The sequence below is a fragment of the Salvelinus sp. IW2-2015 genome, linkage group LG16, assembly GCF_002910315.2.
Source record: "Salvelinus sp. IW2-2015 linkage group LG16, ASM291031v2, whole genome shotgun sequence".
In the NCBI taxonomy this organism is placed as follows: domain Eukaryota; kingdom Metazoa; phylum Chordata; class Actinopteri; order Salmoniformes; family Salmonidae; genus Salvelinus; species Salvelinus sp. IW2-2015.
Window position 1 is genome coordinate 39,212,292 of NC_036856.1, and position 12,531 is coordinate 39,224,822.

Consider the following 12,531-nt stretch of genomic DNA (forward strand, 5'->3'; position numbering starts at 1 on the left):
AAGAAAAAAAAAAGCGGAGAGTAGCAGAGGATGGCCGGTACTCCACAGGTTAGTCAGAACAGCTTGTATCCAGGCCACACGCTCGCTGCTGGAACCCCTCAAAGAGCCTCCACGGCCGTGGTACTGGTGGGCCGTGATTGCTACAGTTATCCACGTGAGCTATGCTCGGTAACCCTGATATGGGGGAAGCAGGCCATTTTTGTTTAGGTCACGTCTGCATGTGAAAGAAGACGATGCCTGTGGACACACTGGTGCCTATGGCGGTAGTAGTTGGATAGAAGTGGTAGGAAAGGACTAGTTGTCACTATGGCACACCGCGGCCGCAGATACGGTAAACTGATTGTACCCCCCGCTTGGTATCCACCGGGCTAGAAGAGTGATAACATATGAGTGGAGGGGTTGGCTCCAGTGAGTGTATCGACGTTTGATATGATATCTCACACAGTACGAGAATAAATGAAGAAAGGACCCATTTTTAAATCTCACTGCAATTGTGAGGAGTATGAAATGTTATGGCTATCACACTTCGTCATATGATTTTGTAACAGGGTATGATTGCTCGACACCCCAAGTGGTACTAGAGATCGGATCTTGTAGCGGTTGTACCCTCCAAGCCCATCAAGTCCACAAGTAGGTAACATGATTTGGTACAGTTGTATCAACAAACCAACACTAGGTAAATGATCTCGTGTCTAACGAGTTAGTCCCCTCCACCGGCATCAAGTACAAACACTACAACCCATGGCTCAGATGACTGAAGAAGAGTGGACATTTGGTATTACACAACCTCGCACTATGGTAAAAGTTGATCATTATAAGCACAGTTTGTTCCAACCCCACGTGGCTAGAGCACTGGATGTATATCCAGTTGTACTACACACCGCCACTCAAGAAGTGGTAAAATGAACATTTGTGACACACTGTTGTATACACAGCCATAAACTGCACGCTGTCCATTAAGAGTATTACGGAATGTGTAGTAACAGGTTGTAATCATTGACACTGACAATCAGCAAGTGGTGTTTGTGAGAAGATTAATGTAGGTGAGATTGGGCATACATCGTGGTATGGAATATTCTCCGTTCAGTGGATCCGTAATGCAACACAGCAACAACTCTCATCTGGTGAGACTAACTGATTTAATACATCAATTCGCACTGATTGGAGATTGTGGTCGTAACAACTCACTCTATCTCCAACTGTGGTACACTTGTAGTGGTAATCTATCCTACGCATTTGTATACTCGATGTGTAGTAACTATCTCGCACTTGTCATTTGTGTGTAACTATCTCCACTTGTCTTGGAGTGTACAATCTTCCCTCATCGAGTTTGATCCATTTGATTGATTGTAAAATCCAGTTGTCAACTTGTCATTTCCACGATGCTGTTTTAAAGAATAAATATCTTCTATGTCCCTATGGTACTGATTACAATTAGTATGTAATAACTGAGTTAGAGTATCTAGCATCGACTCTCACGCCGTGTAAACATGACTGGTCGGTTTAGAGTGTTTATAGTTTTATAAATCAACTACGAGACTCGCCCATGTGAGTAACTGATATTGTTATGGCAATGGGTCTGTAGTATGCAATGGGACGCGAGTCTCTCCTAATGGAGGAAGAGAAAGTTCTCTCTTGCTGTGGTGGTCATAGACTTTGACTGAATTAGGTTTATTCACAGTTGTACATCAGCTCTCACATCATCCACGAGCAGTGTTAGGTGACATGCTCATACTCAATGTACTTATCAGACACGTTGGTACTCACGCTACGTCACACCAAGTACCAGTAAGATACCCCACTAGGGATTAGAGACGTTCTAGGAATCGAGATTCTTCCTATGTTACTACTCGCTATGCTTCAGGTTAAGATGATTACACACCACCCATGGTAACCTGATTTGTACAGCTTGTTATTTCCTCACCAACTACGACGCTGTCGGGCTTGACTTATGGAGTACCCTGGGTTCCAGTTGATCATTTAGTCTGCAGAAATTGAGTCATCACCGCCGATTTTGAGAGACATAGCGCTTGTGAGCTTTTACTCATACATGACACAGTTGATGATCTCACAACCCCCACAGTCAGGTTTTATGGAGATAGGGGCTATGTGAGTACAAGTTTGTTGATCTCACTAGCTCTACTCTCACGATCTGTACAAGTAGATAATTACTGTAAGTGTAGTATCTCACAGGCTACTCGGGTAAGATCTAGATTACATAAAAGATTAAGTAGCAGCAGTCGTCCACCTGCTTGCTGTGTTTGTGGCAAAATACATGTACAAATGAGCCCATTGTTATGTGACTGACTAAAACACTACCAGTGGTAAATATTTGATATTATTGTGTTACTGGTCTTCCTGATTAGACACTACGAAGGCTTGAATCGAGTTGTGTGGGCTATATTGTGATTGTTGTACGTGGATCAACTTAGCCTGAAACCAATTCAACCACAATCACAAGCAATCAACTGTTACATAGACAGTCCGTTTTCAAACTTTATTTGAAATTCTCGGCGGCTGCGCTATAAAACTGTTTGATGATAGTTTCTGATGAGTACACAGGTCTACGTACAATCCTGACAGATCACTAACGATTGTGTCACACTTGATATTTTATAAAATAACACAGTTAGGTTAAATAAACTCCAACTTCACTACGCTATGTAGGCGAACAATGATTTAAAGTAGACATGTGTAATTCACACCACTCACCATGGATAAACGGTACTATGATGTGAAGTTGTAAAGCCTGATCATCTTCACACCGTAGGCAGAAATTCATGGATATGAGCAAGTGCATGTTGCTCACTGCACCTCACACACAACATTATCACACTCGTGGTAACTGATTTATACAGTTTGTATCCACATCCCCAGTGGTGGTGAGGATGTATTGTAGCAAAGAGAGAGATGGATCCACACGAGACGAGCAGATGCTGAGAGAGAGCGAGAGAGAGAGGAGGCGAGCGAGAGAGCGAGAAGAAGAGCGAGAGAGAGAGAGAGAGCGAGAGGCGGAGAAGAGAGAGAGAGAGAGAGAGCGAGAGAGAGACGCCGAGAGAGAGAGAGAGAGAGAGAGAGAGAGGGAGGGAGAGCGAAAGTAGATGTTGTGAGACGAGTGATGAGACTCAGAAAGACGCAGAGGGAGACAGAAAGCAGATGGATAGACTCGATTTGTAGAGAGAGAGCATGTGAGAGAAGAGTAGACGAGAGAGAGAGCAGAGAGAGACAGAAAGAGACGACGACAGAAAGACGCGCACGGTGGATAGAGAGAGAGGGATAGAGAGTGATGTGCAGATCTCATGATATGCACACAGGAGCGCGCATGGAGGAGGGATAGACAAGAGTAGAGATGTAAGACACAGTTAGAGAAGAAGAGTACGACAGCACAAGGAGAGAGAGACACGACAAGACGAGAGGTAACGAGACAGTAAGATGATGACGCAGAGAGATAGATCGGCACACCTGCAAAAGACGGAAAAAAAGATGGAGCATACACTACATCAGGGATATGCTCCAGGATTTCTTGTACAGCTAGATGGAGTGAGTCATCTACTACAATCGGCCTGTGTGTACAGTGATTGGAATGCAGAGTTGTAAGTGCGACACTAAACGCACAATCAAGACTGGTCACAATATGATTTTATACGTTGCGATCCAATACACTTCTGGAATTCTGTGAAATGGAATTTATAAACACATTCGCTAGTTGTATGGATACAGCTCGCCGTTGATCAAAACAACAATGTAGAGGAAACTCGCAGTTTCAACATATAAGATCATCGCAATTTATAATTTAATAGTTTAGTTTTCCTGTACATCTTCAGTTTGTGTTGTTCGCTATCAGTGCGCTGTCTTGATTGAGGTATCAGATTATGATCTATCGTAGTGACATTGAGATGTATACAAACTAGTTTCAATAAAGCTCAACACATAGACAAGAGAGGACCATAGATTATATAGCAGTTGTGATTTTCAAGCAACATCACTCTATGAGTAGATCCTTAGATGGATATGTTGTAGCATGTTCAGTGTATCTCACAATAACAAGCACAACTTCTCGCCTATAGGGTAGAGACTTGATTGTACTACGCAAGAGCCGTGGTACTCGACGCATCACACGGTGCTGTTTGAACACTCATCGGATGGACGTGGATTGTCTATTACCAGTTGAGCTAACATCCACACGAAGCAGATCGGCTGGTAGCATCGGGATAGGATAAGCTGTCAGAGATCTCTCGTAGCTCGGTGTTGAGGTAGTCACAACGGATAACCTGTGTGTAGGTGGAGATACTAGGATGCAGGTCGGTACCTGATGTGGTGTAGGGTGAAGTTAAGACCTCGACAGCTAGAATGGGCACTATCATGGCTAAGACTGATTGTACAGAGATCAGTTGTGAGTGTCCAGAACTGAAGTTTTAACCCTATGGCGCTAGATGATATTTATCAGCTTTGATACGCTCATAGAGCTCGTGGTGTAGTGCACGTTAACTGCGGCTGAGATGTGGGTAGATTTGTCTTGACAGTACGTGAATCTTGTCTGTGGTCCGCTACATGAACCGTTACACTCGGATATGTATGGGATAGGTAGTCTGAAACGTGCAGTTGTGATGGTATAAGTTGTATGCCACACGTGACGTTACACTCTGGTCTAGAATGGTGATATTGGTGCCGACTGTCATCTCTGTGAGTATACACCGTGACCGCTTATAGGCTCAACTTGCATGTGTATGTGGATATATCACGTGGTGTATCCATCGCACGTCAGTCTGGATGGTAGTGACTGGATGTTATATACATGAGAATGTAAACTCCAGTGGCTCAGCCATATGGGATAGGTAATCTGAGCTGCAGTCAGTCTCTGATACGCATGTGTGTAAGTGAGGTCACACCTGGCTAGATGGGATATAGCTGCAGTCAGTCTGTGTGGGTGCTCACGCTGTGTAAGCTTAGCATTCTGGCTGAAGTATGGGAATGTTAGTTCCACATAGGTGCAGTAGTCTCTGTGGTGTAATGAAGTTACTCTGGCTCAGATGGGAATATAGCTGCAGTAGTCTGTGTGTGTAGGAAGTTAACCTCGCTATGACTCGGGCAGTTAGGCTGACACGTCCTGAAGTACTCTGTGTGTATACGTTGTAGATTGAGAACATTACCCCTCGCGCTAATTGGGGATAACTTGAACTTGCTGACAGTCAGCTCATGTTGGTGGATACAGCATCGACCGCTCTACAGTCGTGGACTAGATGTTGAGAATCAGTTGCGTATGCTGTCACGATCTCGTGTCGTCCACATAGATGAGGTGATACTCAACTCTGGCTTTGATGGGACAGTTGGAGTCTTGCAGACCACGTCTGTGGTATTAACCGTGGGTAGAATGTGATTAACTCGTGCGGGACGAGATGTGGATCCACTACAGGTTATACGCTGAAGTGTGTAACTGGAGTTCATCATCTGAGACAGGGTTTGCCTCAGTCAGTCTGTGTGGTATAGTGAAGTTAACCTGGTTCATCTGGGAGCTGCAGTCAGCTTGTGGTATTAGTGAAGTTAAACTGCTGTTCATCTGGGAGCTGCGAGTCAGTCTGTGTGGTATAGTGAAGTTAACCTGGTTCATTCTGGAAGCTGCAACAGTCGGTCGGTGTGAAGTGAGTTAACCTGGTTATCTACCTCGTACAGTCTGTGTACTAAGTTCAACCTGGTTGCGCATCATGGGATGTGCACCAGCGTGGTGTCAGAGAGAATGCCCGCCGATTGCCTAGCCCGTGGCCTACTGATTTAGGGAGTTCACTACTCGACTGCCCAAACATATCCATATTCAGTGGTAACTGATTTGTAGCAGTTGTAGACTTGACAGCGCATTTGATGGAACATTCTGAACACGACAGAGAGGCCGGGGTTGCTGGGCGTGGATGGATGTATGTGTGCAAGCCCGCACAGAACGCGGGGAGTACATGATGGAAGTGTGAGATGGCGGTGTACGATGTTGCGCCCTCCTCTGTAATGGAACTACAAGGTGTGTGTGACATTGTCTATGAAGCACATGTGTAATTCTCATTGCAGTAGCAACTTGGACAACAGACACTACGCATGGGACGTAAAAGAGAGAAGGTGTGGGTCGATACGTATACCTGTCAAAAATGGAGGAGCTCAGGCTAAATATGATTATATTGAAGCTATTAGTCTAAGGAAGCTTCACTGCATGCACTTATATATCTCACCTAATACTATGTTCTGCACATACAATGGAGCTCTGTGACAGGGCACATCTAGCAGCTCAGCCAACTACATAACAGTTAAAATGTCAAACACAGTTCCATTACAGAGGAGGCCAACAGCCAGACACTCTAACCTGCGTTCCCTCACCGCCCAGCAGAACCCCGGCCTGTTTGGGGAATGATAAAGGGGCTGTAGCTACAACTGTATCAATCAGTTACCACGGGGGGGTCGCGATACAACTGTACTTCATCATTACCAGGGGGTGTGGATACAACTGTATCAAATCAGTTACCATGGGGGTGTGGGTACAACTGTACACTAGTTACCACGGGGGTGTGGATACACACTGTATATAATACAGTTACCATGGGGGTGTGATACAACTGTTATAAATCAGTTACCAACGGGGGTGTGGATACAACTGTACAAATTCAGTTACCATGGGGGTGTGGCACTAGTCTGATACTGTAGGCTAATCGCAGACATCTACCATAGCGAGGTGTTGGATGCCAGAGACTGGTATAGCCAGTGCAGGTTACCAGCGGGTGGTGCTGCGATATCGCCTGTATTAGAATAAGTTGTTGCCACGAGGGGTGGGTGGATACAACTGTTATCAAATCAATGTGGTACCAGGGGGGGTGTCTGGATGACAACTGTACTCAAAGTCGGGTACTACACGTGGGATCGTAGGATACCACTGTACTCACGGATCATGAGTTTACGGACTCGGGCGTGCAGTAGGCAGAAGCAAGCTGTTCATATCTAACTCGCAGATCGCTGGTAGCAGTGGGGCGTGTGTGCATTATCGCAACCGATATAGAATCTAATAAGTTTACAGCAGAGATCGCGCGGTGTGGATCTACAGCTAGTACTACACAGTACTGAGACTAGTACCACTGGTGTGTCAAGTGAGAGTGGAATACAACATAGGGTATAACACTGAGTCTGAGATGTGGCGGCTGTCGCTAGGAATAGACACAAGAGCTTGTTACACAATTCAGAGTCTACCTACGGGGCGTGTGAAGCCTGACAATGACTAGCTGTATAAAGATCAAGTCTTAGCATGATGAGGCGGATCGTGGATTCACATATTCTATAATATACGCTATCCCTCCAGACTGAGGGGGTCGATGTGTGATACACTGTCTACACTATCAGCCAAATGACTGATGCATGGTGGGTAGATGTGTCATACCACAGTCTAGCCAGGTTAAAATCAGTTGTACTCACTGGGATGAGTGTCGGATAACGAGACTGATACTAAAGCAGCTATAGTTTACAGATGGGAGGCGTGGGATATTGAGATGCTATACACTATATCAGTTATCCACACAGACTGCTCACCGCTGACATGGGTGGTGAGGTACTACAACCCGAGTGACGATTGATACAGATGTCTGTCACACATGAGAGGGTGTGAGATACTAGCTCAGCTATAATCTCCAGTTAGCCAGGTTAACTTCTATACTATAGGCGGTGATAGAGCACTCAAAGACTGAACTAGCAAGTATGTCTACCACTCTGGGGCGTCGAGTGTTAAGACGTATCTCAACTGTAAAGAGAACATCTGACGCTGCTATGCATCACGGTGGGTGTGCGCATATCTAAGCTAGATGATATTCAAACTTACCACGCGGGGTGGTGCACACAACAGAGCTGAAGTACTGACTGCAGATGACTATCGCTCTGTCATCCACGGGCGAGGGTTACAAGCTCGTATCTACAACTCAGACACAGCCTTGACTGACAGGGGCGTGTAGTATCGCAATACTAAGCTAGTTGTAGACAGCATCAGGTATTACGACCACTCGCGGGGTGAGAGGCATCAGAAGGAAGCGCTGTACTAGAATCAATCACGATCTAGCCAGGTTATACTTTCACTATACCACCGACTGACTGCAGCTATACCCTCTAGCCGTTTAACAGACTCGCAGACGGGTGATGGATACAACTCGACATGACTAGAAATGTACTGAGAGCTTATACATGGCGGCGTGTGGTATACTCAACTGCTCAGAGTGTATGTTAACCTACGGGGGTCGAGAGGTATACAACCCTGTAACAAGAGACAGTATTAGACGCTGCAGACGAGGAGGTGCCATGGATAGCACAGACGGTTAACAAACATTACGACTTGATCACCCCATGAGAGCTGCTCAGTCGGGTATAGACATATCCCTGATCTAGCACAAGGTGATTGATATCTTACAATCCATAGGCGGGTGAGAGATACAGAGCACTGATCATGCAAAGCTATACAGTTCCATCCTAGCCGGGGTGTGGAAGACTCAAGACTGACTACACACATCAGTTATCTCCGCAGGCGTGTGGCAGGACTAATCACTTGGTCATAACATCAGTTTGTCTATGGGCGGTGTGCGACTACTGTCTACCAGACTGAGAACTAAGCACGTTGACGCCTAGATGTGGCGCAGTATCGTGATGACACACTGTCTATAGACTATATGTCGGTCATGTTACGAACGGAGTGGGGATCGTAAGCTACGGTACCTGTAATCAAGTTCAGATACATGCACAATTGGTATTACAGCTGAGTCTCTTTCTAGTGCTGTACGTGGAACTCGTGAGGCAGTACATAGATCTGTATCAAGTCCATGTTTATTGACTGGGAGATACGCATGGCCAATCATTAAGCATCTAGTACTAAGTGATAGTTCGCTGGAAATTGAAACGAAGGTAGTTGGTGAGATAGCTTTTACTGTCATTATATATCTAGTGATATAGAGACTTAGAACATGGGCGCGTGTTCGATAGAGTATGTACTCTACTGCTGTAGCATAATACAAGAAACACAAGTATACGCGAGAGAGTGAAGTGAATGAAATGTAGTATAAATTATCAGTAACATGTCGTGCTATAATCGATGTTAGTACTGGGAGTTGCATGGTGTGTGTGTGATACATACTGCTCACTGAGCAACGCTACTAAATCTCATAGAGATACGCCATGTGGTGTGTTGGATACACATCGTATACAAATATTCCAGAAGTGTTGTGTTGGCATCGACAGTGCGGGTCGGATAAGCAGACTCGCTCCCTAACTGCATGCTGTAACAGGCATAATTCATGAGAGTGTATGCTCAACCATTCTGGTGAGAACTGGACGCAGATACATCTGTGACTAAGATCAGCTCTCTATCACCTTGTTGTGGGGTCGGTCGTGCTTTGAGCACAGCTGTCTCTACTCATCTACTCATCTAGTCACTATGGGGGGTGCTGTGGATACTAACTCTTGTTGTAACTGTACTTCTACTCATGATGCTGTTGTGGTGCTCTGCTGTATTTCTGTTCTCTACATGTTATCTAGTCCAGTTCACCAGACTGCGTCGGCTCGTCGGCTATTCATGTCTCCTCTCGTTCTACTACTCACTCTCAGTTGGCTCATCTGGGCGGTGCTCGTGATGACAATCTGTACTCATCTCTATGCTGTATCCTCTAGAGACGGTGGCTCGCTCTGCGCACTTGAACTCGTACTTTCGTATGCTGCCTCTCTACTCTTTATCTGGGTGCGTCGCGGATCTAACTGCTCACTAGTACATTCAGAGTCTCTTACCAGATCTGGGGTCGTGGCTACTCAACTCTGCTACTAACATCATGTTTCTCAGACGCTGTCGCTCTGCGTGTCGGATCATCATCCCTGTCACTTCAATAGTCGCTCTGATCTCTCTCACGTCGGTGCTGTTGGTCACTGCGTCAAGACTGTCATCTACTCTAATCATCTCGCGCTTGTCGCAGAGACGGGGTGTTGGCACTCTCAATACTGTCTCTGACTCATTTACTCGAGCTCCTTCGCTCTCTCTCTCTCAGCTCTCTCTCGCTCTCTCCTCTCTCGCTCTCTCTCTCTCTTTCAGTCTCTCTCCTCACACCACTGGATAGTGTGATAATGTTGTGTGTGGAGTCAGGCACTGAATCGCATCTGAATTGTATTTTGAATATAACTTTTTCACTGTACCTTTGTTAGTGGTGGAAATACTTTTTGAATTTGTACATACGTTGAGTGATTGTTTATTTACCTGTTATTTTTTATATGAATGAACAATTAGTTAGGTTGATCTCATTGTACGTGGTGCTCATCAGAACTATCATAAAAGCATTTTTATGCGGCCAATATTTCAAATAAAGTGTTGAAAACGGACTCTGATTGTAACAGTTAATTGCTTGTGATTGTGGTTGAATTGTTTTCAGCTAGTTGTGTACACCATAAGCACAACTATTCAACCTTCAGTTCTAATGGAAGACAAACACACAGTAAATATGTTGTATTTGTTTTATAGTCAAATAAAAGGGTTATTTGATGTATTTTCCCAACACACAAGCAATGGACGGCTGTCTTATTTTTTGTAGACTTCATACTTAATTTTACAGTATATTTTTCAGACTTGAATATACATAGACAAATCCGCATAGCCCCTTCACAAAATGACTGTGTAACATGTCATGTATGAAAGCACAGGCGCTGTTTCAACACGGCTATTAGTCATTCTGGAATAAAGTCACTGGACCAGTCTCCATAGCAACCACGTCTATTGGAAATAGGTGGTAATCATTCTTCATGGAAACAAGGCAGTAGACACTAGGGAAGAACCGTAGAACCTCATCTAGTGGTATCTTACTGGTACTTGGTGGACTAGCTGGTGATTGAGTATGAGCATGCATAACCCTCTATATGAACTGATGAGAAAAATCCTTCAGCAAGTCAAAGCACACAGAACAGAACTTCTCTTCCTCCATATGTAGAACCCTCCCATTGCTACTCAGACCCATTCAATATATGGCAGTGCTGTTGATTTTAAAATGTAACACAAACGCTGTCTGAATCATCTAGAATCTATGCATATTCATATGTAGGGACATAGAAGATATTTATTCTCTTTTGTCGTCTCTTCTCTCTTCTCTCGCTTCAGTCTCTTTCTCTCTCACACACTGGATAGTGGTGATAATGTTGTGTGTGGCAGTCGGGCCTGCAATCGCATTGTGCGTTTTTGATATAATTTTTCTGGTCACTACTTTGTTAGTGGTTGGACATCTTTTGCCTAATTTGTACTAATACGTTGCAGTGATTGTTTCTTTCTGTTCTTTTTTCTCTGCATGACCCCTCGTTTCGGTTTGATCTCATTGTCAGTGGTGCTACCGCCTCTCATCCCAGCCTTTTTAACTGCGGCACTCTTTCACTCCGTGTTGCCCGGACTTGCTTGTCCCGTTTACTTGCTTGTGATTGTGGTTGCATTGGTTTTCAGCTCGTTGTGTCCCCTCAGCCCCCTCTTCCCTTCGTTCTCTGGACAGCCACACCACCTCGTCACTTGTTTGTCTTTGTTTTATGTACACTCACGGTTTATTTGCTGTAATTTTCCGACACCCCGCATGGACGGCTTGTCTTCTTTTTGTAGCATTCTCCTTTCATTTTTTCCGTCTTTTTTCAGCCTGATCTCCTCGACTCGCCTGCCTTCACCCACTGCTGTGTACTGTTCGTTGACCGCCCGGGCGTGTTTCCCACGGCTCTTAGTCCATTCTGGCATCAGTCCTGGCCCGTCTCCCTCGCCCCACCGTTAATCTGGACTGGTGGTCATTTTTCATGACAGGCAGTCCGACCCTCGGGAAGCCCCGGCCCTCCTATCGTGGTATAACTGGTCCTTGGTGGCCTCCTGGTGATTGCGTTGCGCATCCTCCCTCTCTCTGCTGCTGCGCACTCCTTCCCGGTCGCCCCCAGCAAGCATTCTCTTCCTCTAATGTGCCTCATTGCTACTCGCCATTCTCTTGGAGTTGCTGTTGGTTTTACACTGTAACCACACCACCCGTGTCGATCATTCAGCCTCTCTGCTTTCTCTTGTCGGGGCATAAGACGTTTTATTTTTTTCCAACCATGCAAACGTGGGCTCGTTCCCACCCAAGCACAAGTGGAGTAGTTACCCCAAATGACAGTGGGATCGTTAACCCCTGCCGTCGAGTGTTTCCACCACTTGCAAGTGGTAGTTTCCCAATGACGTGCTGTTAACCACTGAACGTGGGAACATCGTTTAAGAACCAATGCCAATGGAGTGTTACCCTGACAAGTGAGCTGTTTACAACATGAAGTGGGATAGTTACTCCAATTGAATAAGTCATTTGATTGTACGAATTTTGGCTTTTTCTTGGTCTAAATTGATATTTCTTTTAATGCATTTCACTATAATTAATCTTCCTACAAACACATTGTATTGTTATATTATTACCAATTGCAATTTATGGAGCGTGCGTTTTAATCTTGTAAACAGATTCAATGTTGTGTAACTTGATGGGGGTACACTCCAAGTCCGTGGTAGTC